The sequence below is a fragment of the Triturus cristatus genome, chromosome 2_1 (genome assembly GCF_964204655.1).
Source record: "Triturus cristatus chromosome 2_1, aTriCri1.1, whole genome shotgun sequence".
NCBI lineage: Eukaryota > Metazoa > Chordata > Amphibia > Caudata > Salamandridae > Triturus > Triturus cristatus.
Genome location: NC_140581.1, coordinates 842,594,023 through 842,606,486, shown reverse-complemented (window position 1 = coordinate 842,606,486; position 12,464 = coordinate 842,594,023).

Genomic DNA, 12,464 nt, shown 5'->3' with positions numbered 1-12,464 from the left:
TGACCGGCTAAGCATAGAACCCCCAGACGGCTGTCACAAGGGAAGCATGCCTGATCGGACTGGGCTCTTCAAGAGACAATATCATATCCGAGGAGAGGACGGTTCCTGTCTGTAGGCGAGCGTGCAAGGGTCCGGACTCGCAGAGGTGGCTCCTCACTAGTCGAGGCCATCAGAGTAAAAAACAGGCGCTAGGGATTCGATCTACTGTTCAGACTGCCCAGCGCTTGAAGGTACATAAAGAGGACTGACTGGACCAACATCGGGAGAGAAAAAAACAACTGAGCGCAGTCCAACAAGATCCTGAATTATGCGCAACCTTTACCCCAGGGACCAGACCAACACCACCCTAATGTGAAGGACAATGGTGAGAGAGCCCCTCACGCAGCCCAGCGTGATCCCTCATTGACGGATATCTTGGCAGCAATTCAGTTTACCAGGGATGACATGGTTAATAGAATAGATGCAGTAGCCATTGATGTCAATCTCCTACGCTGTGAACTGCGTATGGTCGCAGACACTCACTACGATGGAACTGGATGTAAAGGCCCTTCAATCTGAAGTTAAGTCACTCTGGGAAACGGTCATGGACCTGCAGAAAAAGACGACCAAACCGGATGACCGAGCCGAATACCAGGAAGGTGGATCAAGAAGGAACAACCTAAGATTCGTGGGGTTCCCGGAACATCGGAGGGCCCCTCAGCGGAGCGGTTTTTGGAGGACTGTCTCATGAAGATCCTTGATCCCAGTAGGATGTCCAAGTTCTTTAACATTGAAAGGGCCCATTGGGCGCCGGTCCCTCCGCCGCAGCCTGGGGTCCCACCGTGAGCCATCATTGCATGTTTTTCAATTATTGGGACGTGATCCTGCAGGCAACTCGCACAAGAGTTTTCTTGCCCTTTGACAGTCACCTGATCACAATCTACCCGATTACACACACGGGTGCAAGACCAACAGAGGACCTTTGTAGCGGTCAATACGGAACTGCGTGATGCTGGGATAAAGTACAGCCTTCTTTTGCAGGCAAAACAAAGAATTGAATAGAAAGGCAAATCTAGATTCTTCTTCTCTGCTGTGGAAGTATCCGACTGGATGGACGCCAGAGGGGGACCTGGGCTGGATGGTATCTTCAGCTGGCAGAGGGGTTATATGATTTGGCCCCACAGGACATAGTACCTGATTTTAATACTTCGTGAGACATTGCCGGCTGAGAGGACCATATGGACACCTATTAGAATGCTCAGATAAGTACATATGGTGGGCTGGCTCCCAGAATGTGGTCTAAGTGGGGGACTGGTAGAGTATCGACCCCCGGTAACCAGGGAGGAACCTCCCCCCCCCCCCCCCGCTTTAGAGGCTGAGTCTTGTACGGGGACCTAGAGGCCCTTGTCTCACTGGCTAATAATGCAGCGGATAGTTATTCTTCTTTGGGAATTTGAGGGGGAAGGGAATGGGGCAGTGGACGCGGATGCTAGCTCTCCAGGATAAAGTGAGGGATGGGTCTGTATCCCTGCCCAGAGGGTGGGGGGAGGAGGTGGGGGTTAAACCAGTTATGTATGTTCTGCAAGGGTTTAAGGGGGGGGGTTTAGAGAGTCAGAGTTTGAAGTACAGCCTGTTACTGCAAGGCTCATTCCTATGGAGGGAGGGGGGAGGGGGACAAAAAGGCAACACCAACCGCAAGTTACTATGGTTCGCCCCATGATGAAATTGCTTACCTGGAATGTGCGAGGTATGGCAATGCTCAAAAAGCAGACAGGTGTTCACTTACCTAAAAAGTTATAGTATATCGATTGTATGTCTCCAAGAAACTCATGTCGGGGGTAATACCCTGCCTTCTATAACACGCAGATGGCGGGGGCAGATATATGACACTTCCTATTCAGGGTTCGCATGTGGGGCCCTCATTTGGGTGGACCCAGGGGTCCCCTTTAAACACTTACATCATGTGACGGACCCAGATGGACGGTATGTGATTCTACATGGCAGACTCGATGGCCAAGACATGTGTTATTAATGTATATGCACCTAACTCTGATAACCCGGGCTTCTTCTCCAACATGGTGGCTGAAGGGACTCCATACCTGGGAGGGGGGGGGGGGGTGATTATGATCAGGGATGTTAATTGTGTGCTGGATCCGATATTGGACCGGGATCCCCCAGACAGAATATGACACCAGGGATGACAGTGGCCCTTGGAGACACCCTGGAGGGGTTGCAGGATGTGTGGAGGGCAAGGTACCCGGATCGTAAAGTCTTTTCCTGTCATACGCCAGCAACTAATACGTTCAGTAGGCTGAACCAATGCTTATCAGTCAATGTGGTTCCTATGGTGGGAGACATAGCATACCTTCCGAGATATATTTCAGATCCCTCTCCAGTGCTGCTACCCCTGGGTACCAAGAAGTCCAGACCGGAGATCCCCATATGCAATGTCCCCACTGTGGTGAAAGCGACGTGGATTTTATACATATGACCTGGGCTTGCTCAACTTTAGGCCCTTATTGGACCAAACTTTTAGTCAAACTAAAGGAAGCCACGGGATGGGTGGTTTCCAGGGAGATCCGTACGGTCCTGTTGGGTTTACATTCTACTCCTAAGCGCAAAAACCTTAGTAGAAAATTCATGACGTACAACCTGGAGCTTCTTTGCCTTAGAATCCTGATACTAGGAAGACCCCATAGAAAATACAGTAGCGACTAACAGCCTGATGAGTCATGAGTAGGACATGAGATGAGCCACAAACAGGAGTCAGGAAGAGAGTAAGGTAGACATGCAGGGGAGGGAGGGAAGAATGGAGGGGGTATATAGGGGAGTTAAGAGATTCTATTGACAAAGAAGGTATTTGGTAAGAATGTTATGTTAGATACACTGAGGCAGTAGGCTAAAATGATAGCTTATGGTCTGATGATTCTCCATACAGAGACTAGAAATGTATACTTACTGTTCAGATGTTTCAATATATGTATGGAGAATACCCTCTGTATTTTCAATGTCAATAAAAACATCTCTAAAAAAATAATAATAATAATAGCCTGGCAAAATGAGCGGGTCTAGCAGTGGGGTGGTGTGTTCATTGAGTCAGGCTTCAGTCAGAAATACAATGTCAATATTTTCCTCTAGTATCGTTTTGGCTAGTTCGGTGTAATGTCTCACTGCTGATCTAGTTCAGGAGCATGCAGGATAGTGAGCTAGGACTAATATTCGTGGAGTGTATAGCCTGGATGGTGATATATTAAGCGGGAGGTCTGGGTGATGTGCTGGCTCCGGCGAACCGGTTTGTGCCCAAGATTACAGGGATTCTATTGAGAGGATTATGGTATGCAAGTGAGGTATTTGTGCTGTAGGGTTTGCTGAGTGATTCTGCCTCCAAGAGGAATAAAGGTGTGAGGGTTTGGGGAGGCTGGAGGGACCGTTGGCTCAAGGGCAAAGTGGATAGGTCAGTGTGTCGGCGGTCACTTGGAGATCTGTTTTGGGGAAGAGTAGTTCTCTATTCTCATGGCAGAGTAGCGTGGTGATTTAGCAAGGCTTGCAAAACCAGATTTTACAAGAGCAAGGTCTTCAGCTAGAGATTACATTTTTTTTTTACTATTTGGCTTAACCGCTGGTTGAAAATATCAAGGAGGCTATCTGTTTTCTGGGAGGGGTGTGGACAGGCAGAGAGTCCTAAGTCAAAGGTGGACAGGTGATCCACAAAGGAGGAGGGGGGCAGTTTCATCAAGTTGGGAGGAAAGGGTGGTTTGGGAGGGTTTGAATATAGAGAGTCAAACGTAGAGAGTCTTGATTGAGGGGGAAACAGTAGTGTAAGAGTTTGAAGTCGAGCTTGCGCTCCCATGTCCGGGAGGCATGTAAAGGGGCCATGTAGCTGCGTGTTCAAGTGTAAGGGTGTGGGTGAGATTAGTTGAACATACGCTCATTGGATTAAGGCATGTGACTGAGAAGGGGGAAGCAGTTAAGGAGTCTGTGGTAATTGGGTTGAGGGCTGTCGAGAGGAGGGGTAGTGGGAGGGTTAGTAGTAGAACCAGCTTGTTAATGAGGCAAGGAGCGACTGGAAGTGTTGATCAAAGATAGTGAGGTGATTGTCTGATGCTTGGATTAGTGTGTTCCCTGTTCTGTAGATAACAATGGAGACCTCCCATCTAAAGCTTTAGGAGGGGGCCCAAAATGTAAAAAAATTCCCATATTGTTAATGTTTTAAATAAAGACCTCGTGGCTAAATATAAAGGTGTTTACATTTAAATTGGTAGTTAGAAATAGCCCAAGGTCTAAAACAGATTTCTGAAGGATACTGCTAACCAAAAATTCCTCACCTTTATATTATCCCCAGGACCCAGAATGGATCCGAAACTGTTCTCCACAGTGCCTTCAGGGCTCCCCATTGGCTTTGTTCAGCCCAGAAGTGATGGAGCAGAGCCACATATATCAGCAGTACCCCTACTTGCTGATTTCAGGTCCTTTATTTATGTGCCTTTGAATATGAATCTGGACTGGTCGTGTAGTTCCTATATAGGTTCTGCGCGCTCGGATAACAAACTGTGGGTCTGGTGGTAGACTGATTCACCCCCACCGAGTAGGTTAGCCTGTCTGTATCAGCTAGCTCACAGTGCCACTATAATCTCCTCTTACCAAGGAGACAATAGATTATGGCAACCTCAGAACAGGACAATCCTGATCCCTCAATCGTGGAAACAAGGTACTACTTTTCGCTCAGTCACTCGTGCTCACTTAGTTTGTCTCAGAGAGATACACAGAATAATCAGGCTGGGCGTTTTCAATAAGAATTTATTGAACAGTTGTTATTCTAGTGTACAATAGATGAGCTGCAACAACCATTAGACAGTAGCAGAGATATATGATTAGAAGTACTACGAAAGTAAAGGGATGGTAAAGTTCTACCATCTTGTAATAATCATGAATACATATAAGTATATAAAACACATGATAAAAAGTGCGTACTCCTATGATGCCTCCCTAACTAGATGGACCTAAATGTACCTAGCATCTATGTAGGTGTTATGCCAAGAATCCCTCTAGGATCTAGTCAACCCCATTACCTGAGAATGAGAGAATATGGAACCCGGTCCTGGTCTCGAGTTGGACACCCCTCGAGGGATGTTGGACCACTGCGAGCTGGAGCATCTGCATGCAGGAACCGCAGCATCTCTGGTCAGTGTCAGTCGGTAAGTCTCGTCTCCTCTGTCCTAAGCAAGAAGTGATGTGTATATATATACCCATAGGTCTCCTACCTTGCTGTGTTACTGTGTCGGCCTAAAGGATGACATCGGGCCTGAACTTTATACAGAGATATTATACAGGAGATGTTAGTCCAGCTGTGCTTCCAAGAGGCCTCATGCATAATGTATGAGATTCGAACTGGGGGAAAACCTGCGTTCTGAATGCAGTGTCGTATCTAGGTAAAAGGTCAGTCCCTAAGAACCGTTATGTATGTAATGTAGGGAAGAATATAGGTGAAAGGTTGCAATGTTACCTGTGCCTATATAGGGTACCTATATGGAATACAACACCCACTCCTCTTCCGAAAGGACGACATATGTAACATCACTGTACTACTAGCATAACTAGATATTGGTACACACAAAGTATATAAAAAATATTTGTTTTGCTAAAATGTTTAAAACTTCAAAAAAAAATCTAAAAACTTAAAAATGTTAAAAAGGAATTTTGCAAGCCATGGCTCCAAAGTGTGTTATTATAGTCCGAATCACTATAAACATTAGAAAGCCATGTATGCCCAAAAAAATGAAAAGAATGTCAATTTTGTTCTCGAGTTTCAAATTTGAGCTCGTTTAAAAAGGGCTAATTTCTTCCAGCACACGACGTGCCAAATGAGTCAAATGGTTGTGTCCTGGCTGGTAGATGCAACATTTTCTTTGCTTGCTTCCGCAGTAGACGGCCCCTGTAGCAACTCGCAGAGTATGTAAATGGAACACAGATGAGGTACCATACTGTCCGCAGCCGGTGCTGGGGCAGCCCGTGCACCGTCGAAAGCCTGGGTGTCAGAGGAGGAGCCGGTGTCCATACCAACAGGTGCTAATACTACCTGTGGGGGCTCAAGGAATGCCGCCATCAACATCGGCATACGCAGACACTGCAGAACAAGGGCCGTTATCGGGTCCAGTAAAGCATTCACGTCTATTTGCGCACATGATGGGAGTGTCAAACAAAGGTCTAACACACATTTCTTTTCGCAAAACAGGCATCGTAGCACAGGTAAGACGCAGTCCATCCAGACTGGTCGAAATGACAAGAACCAAGATGCACTTAGTTCTCTTAGGCGAGGCGTGCCTAGATGTTGTACCCTGCATAGGGTGACCAACCGTCCGTAAATTTTACGGACAGTCCGTAATTTCGGCCGTCTGTCCGTTGTCCGTGAAGGATCCTTTAACGGACGCCATTTGTCCGTAATTTTAACCGGGCACCTGTCGCACTACCCTAAAGCCGATGTTCCGTCGTTTCCACCCACCTCCCTTCTTGACTCCGATGCTGTTGAGGTCGGGTGTAAGAGACTGATGCAGTACCAAAGCTCACATACCCAGCAGCATTGGAGAGGCACAGCGGGATGGCAACCCTCACACCTTCCGCCCTTGATGAGCTGTTAAGAGGTGCTTGAAGGTGACTGAGAGGGAGGGGCTGCAGCTTCAGGGGCAGGGGCATCTATTCAGATGCAAACAGCCCTGAATGCCGCATGTCTCTGCAATTTACAGGGGCCTCACATATTCCCTTTCTGCCCAGGGCCCCAAACATCCTAGAACCGGCCCTGTTTACCCCGAGGCAGCACGTGGTTCTTTTCACAGAGCTTAATTACTGTCACTAAATTGTAAGCAAACCTTGGTTCTTCAAACATGCAGTCTATAATGTAATAAAATAAAGAAATGGCACAATCGCACCCACACTGATTAAAAAAGTATGGAGGACAATCAGTTAAATCAATTCTCTTGGAGTATCTCCTTTAAGTACTGTACATCACAGTGGGGGATGGCAAAACTAACATTTTAGAAAGAGAGCCTGTTGTCTCGTTGTCTTGTCCAGGAGGGGGTGAGAGCCATACCCCACCCTGGAAGAGACCAAGATGATACTAGAATACTGCATGCTCACCCCTATGCCCACCCTGGTGGATCCTGTTCCCCCTCCTGTGATGGCTCCTGCCCCCCCCTCCCAAGTGATGGCTCCTCGCCCCCCTGTGGTGCATCCTGTCTCCGCCCTGGGTGGCTTCTGTCCTAGTCCTGGAATGGCTCCTGCAGCGAGGGTGAAGTTCTTGATGGGCCTCTTCTCAAAAAGGCTCAGCTCAAAATTAATATGAAAAGGTGGGTGAGTGAGTAAGTGAAGGGAAGGGTGGATGGCGGGATGAATTCGTGAAAGGGTGAATGGATGAATGAAAGATTGAATAGATGGATAATGAGAGAGGATGAGTGGATTGATGAGTGACTGGAAGGATGGATGAGAGAAAAGATAAATAGCTGGGTGGAAGTGTAGCTGGATGGGTAAAAGGGTGGATGAATGAGTGAAAGGGTGGATGAATGAGTGAAAGGATGGATGAGTGAAAGGATGGATGATGAGTGAGTGGATGGATGAGTGAAATGATGGCTGGATTGATAAATTGATAAGTGCAAGGGTGAATGGATGGACGGATGAGTGAAAGGGTGGATGTAAGGATGGATGAGTGAGTGAAAGGGAGGGTATATGGACAAAAGGATGAATAGATGAGTGAAGGAGTGAAAGGATAGATGGATGAGAAAGGATGGATGAGTGATAGGGTCAATGGATACATTCATGAGTAGATGTATGGGTGGATGGATGGATGGATGGAAGGAAGGATGGCTAAGTGAAAGGGTCGATGGAGAGAGAAAAGGATGGTGGATGGATGACTGAAAGGGTGGATGGGTGGAAGGATGAGTGACTGGGTGGATGGAGGAGTAAGTTAAAGGATGGCTGGATGGGTGAAAGGGTAAATGGCTGGATGGATGAGTGAATGGCTGGATGGGTCGAATAATGGATGGATAAGTGTACAGATGGATAGGGTGAAAGGATGGATGGATGAGTGAAAGGATGGATGAAGGGATGGATGAGTGAAATGATAGATAGAAGGATACATGATGAATAGGTTTCCAAATGGTTGAATATGTTTGGATATGTCTGGGCTTACTTATGTACTATTGCGCGACCTCCTCTGATGTGTCTGTAAAACGTACCTATTGTCCTGAAGGTTTGTCCTGAATTTTGACCTCCTGTCCTGAATTTGTGTCCTGAATTTTGACCCTTTGTCCTGAATTTTTACACTCACCGTCCTGAATTTGCACCAATGCCAGTTGGTCACCCTAACCCTGCAGTCACGGTATTTACGCTCCAGGAGTGCTTTTTCCATCTCCTTGGTGACTAGGATGTCCATTGTGTAGCAGATGAAAAACAATCAGGATACCTGCTACTAGAAATAGGATGAGCGGAAGTCCTCCAAAGATGCTTCCGAATACGGAGTGTATGAAGTTTGGTACAATTCCAAGTACCGTCTGAAAGGTGCCCAGAAGTCCAGAACCTATGGTCTTAAATAGGTGGACTATGCCTGTCATATCAGACATGTTAAAGATATGATTTACCATTTCTGCAAAAGGGCAGTTTGTATGAATAAGCGCCTGTATCTCTGCCGTAGACCTTGCGATCTGGATATCAAAAGTCTCTCAAGCGGAGGTTAAGGGCACAGACTTACAGTATCAAACTGTATTAAAGGAACATTCAGTGAAGGCCCTAACGGTGCCTCCCTGACTATATATGTCGGTGGATACAATACTTGCATACAAGTAACCCTGGAGCTCACGGTTACCAGATATGCGATGCCCGGGAGCATTCCGCAGCACCCTTGACTGTTCAGCATCAAGTAACTCCCATTTGAAAGTAGCCTGAGTGCTAGAGTAATCCCTGCAGCTGGGGCACCCCTCAAATGGCAGGACACTTTCGCTACAGAACCATTATAAGCCTGTGCAGCATTATATCCTGGCATATGAATGATCCACTTAAAGTGTTCTCACAGTTTGTACCACTTAGAAACACTTCTCAATCCCCACTCCAGCATCGAAATACCCATGATTCCCTATTGTATTCCTTACCCATTTCTTCATATCTGCCTGTCTGCTTTCGTTCAAGGCAATAATGAAACTGAAAAGTAGTGACCGGTAGAGTTGTGTGGCAATGGATTAGCCATTCCGTGGACGGTATTTCTGCCACTGTAAATGCTAATCTATCCAGTTTTTCGATACGCAGCATTGTATATTTTGCTCCCCTTTGTGCGATTTCCATCTGTTAGATTGTATTCAGAGAAGTGCTGTTAATATAACGCCAAGGTACATAGCCTGCACGCAAAGGTTGCAGCGTCCAGCTTAACAACATAATAGAACGTAATTGAGATTGCCCGTGTTGTAATATGGCCAAATCTTGTTCTACTATGTCTATCGCAGAAGATATGTTACCTAAGGAATATATCCTGGAGGTCAATGTAGTTAACCCATTGTCTACCACTGCTAGATATTTTTCTAGATTTATGCAGTCTATTTCACGTAATCTCTCTGCGGCCTCTTGTTGGGATATTTTCCATATTTCATTGTAGACAGCATAAAAGAAACGTTTCTGACGTGGCTTCCTGGGACCTAGTAAAAAATGACTGAGATCCACATCCTGTGACAGTAAGGTTAAGTGTTGTTTCACCTTTGTGAGTGTTGAGGTTTTTAGCCAATGAAGGCACAACCTCCCAACACTGTAGAATGTCACTACCCCTGGATGTTCTCTCTGTATATGACGTGGATCTGGCATATGGATACTAAAACCTTCGGTTTTACCCATGAATCTCGCCTTACAACTATTGGTGTCTGTGGGCGAAATCAACCATTTCTTCCAATCAGGGTCTGATCTGTTGTATTGTATAATGTCATCTACTGTAATCTCTTTCTGTGATGTTATGTTACCTTCAGTGTGTGATGGAGTCGGCAGCTGAGGTGTGTTCAAGTCTTTGTTCTTGGCTAGTCCAAGGCAAGACGTTTGTTGTACTGTCTCGTTCACAAACAGGATCTGCTGAGGGATAAGGCATGCTCTAAACAAAGCTTTCAGTTGCTGAACTTGCCATTCTCTAGTAACCCAGACTGATTTTAAGTCTATGGTGTCTTTCCATAAGTCGAAACCTTGTTCAGACAACTGGGCAATAAAGGAAGCAGAGTAAATTTGTTTGGTGTTTAACATATTTTCTGTGCTGATGTTGGTGCAACCTTAAAAAAAAATGACGCTGGGTAAGACATATTAAACCCTGAAAAATATGGAAACTTTTGTATAAATGTTTTTGAACTGCCTTTTGGCGGTGTTGGACAATGTTCCCACTGATAGTACGTGAACACATTTCTAGGATTAGCAGATTTACCCAGAAAATGATGACCATAGTGTTGATAACAATACATTTTTTCTAAATATGATGTCATTTCCAATGTTTCACTATTAGAAAATGCAGCAGATTTTTTTAAGTCAGACAACATATTATTTACAGTTTCAAAGTCCCAATCATCGGAAAATGTACTTGAGGTAATGATATCGCTCAACAATATTTTAAATAAATGAGGAATTCTTAAAAGTTCGGTCGAACCAAATATATCGGAATCAACCGTGTCCCAAACTATACCATCAGGTATAGGAACTGCTGTAATGTTCACTGATGACAGGTCTCTTTGTTCTCGATGAGATGATTGATATGGTTTTAAAATTAAATTCACCTTTTGGGCTGCAGAGCTTTGTCGAAGGTATTTTCCATTAACAAGCATGCTAAAAACTATTAACTAAGCCTAACCAGCAAAGAAGGAAAAGTATCCCGGTAATTACCCATAGTTCTACTCAAGGTGATACCAGGTAAGTCTTTTAAAGAAAGTTCAGAAAGTCTTTAACTTGCTGTTTGTGTGATTGTTGGGTTGGCATCGTTTCAGGTTTACTTGGATCCAAAGAAAACGTATCTAAGTTTTTGAAGTAGCCAGAAGCAGTTCGATCAATTGTTGGTATTGCATCAGGATTTGTGGAAATTGGAGTTTGCTCTTGCTGAGGCATGTTGATGTAGACATCTGTATTTGGTTGAATTGAAATTTGTCTCATTTTGATTCTGAATTTGAACTTCAGGTTCAAGGGGAACAAATTCCTTAGCATTGTTGCAGTTCATCATTCCGTGCAGGGGACTCTTTGAACGTGATGAGTCTTTCCGTTTGAACTTCTTGAATTGCAGCGAGAGGAGGGAGTCTGCTACTTTGGAGTGCGTCCACGTGGCCTACTACTCAGTATCGGCCACATAGTGTGGTTTGATTAGGTCGATTGAGACACATCTTATCTCCTTTTTTCCAGCAAGAGGCGGGAGAAGTACAGTTCTTGTTCCTTCAACTGCTAGGACCTGTACAGGCTTTCTGTATGATGGGCCAAATTCTTTGTTGTCCGCTATTTTCTCGTTGACCAGATCCCCGACTTTTGGGATCCAGACAGGCCTTGCCGTGACTGATTTGACTTCCCCAGTGGCAGTCTGCATCATATGGACATTACTTTGTTGTGTCCTGGATTCATTTAAATCCTGTAAAACAGCCAAACGGCATTTTACCCATCACCGCGTGTAATAATTGTGGTGTGATTTTAGTTGCTGTATTCTGAGCTTGAGTTCCATTTATTGCAACCATTGATGGTTTGACTGCAAGTGTCCTCATGACAAATTGCGTCAAGTTTCTGTAGATTTTTATTAATTCTTTTCGTTGTGTGACCAAGTCTCCTGGTGGCATTATTTCAATATCAGGATGTGGTGTATAGGCCGCTAATATATCGGCCATGTTGCCCCTTCTCTTCCGAGCGGGCCCAGTCTCACTCTTCTTCTTATGGGGGGTAGGGCAACCTTAAACCAGTATAAGTGTTCCTGGTACATGAGCGGAACCTCTATGTCCTCAAACGGGCAATATTCCGCTGCTGCATATCCTCCTGTGTAGGAGTGAAATGTTTTTGGTCTTGCATTTGCTGCTGGGAATGTAACCCATGAATAAAATACTTCTGTTCTGTATGATTCGTGTACCTCAATCACGAAAGCTACTATGCCACCCCCTGGCTGTTACACCATGTGCAAGCAGTTTCAGGGTGACTGTATTTCTAAAAATTTCTGCAATTGGAATTGCATCTGCATTTTCTTCTTCATCTGAGAGGTGCAAACTATGCACAACTCCCCCCACGTAATCCGCGTTTTCAGCCATTTTTTAGATGAAGAAGCATTTTCCAAGGAAACTAAGATAAGGTGTTTTGCACAATCTTTAGGAACACTGTCCTTCAAGCTTGATTAACCAACAGCTAATAAATAGTATTTTCCGCCTACTCAGCTGTGGCGGAGTTTGTGCCCACCCACTCCAGACGTCTCTGGTGTTTTGTGAGTAGGGGTCTCGGAGAATAGCACAACTGAACTACTCTGA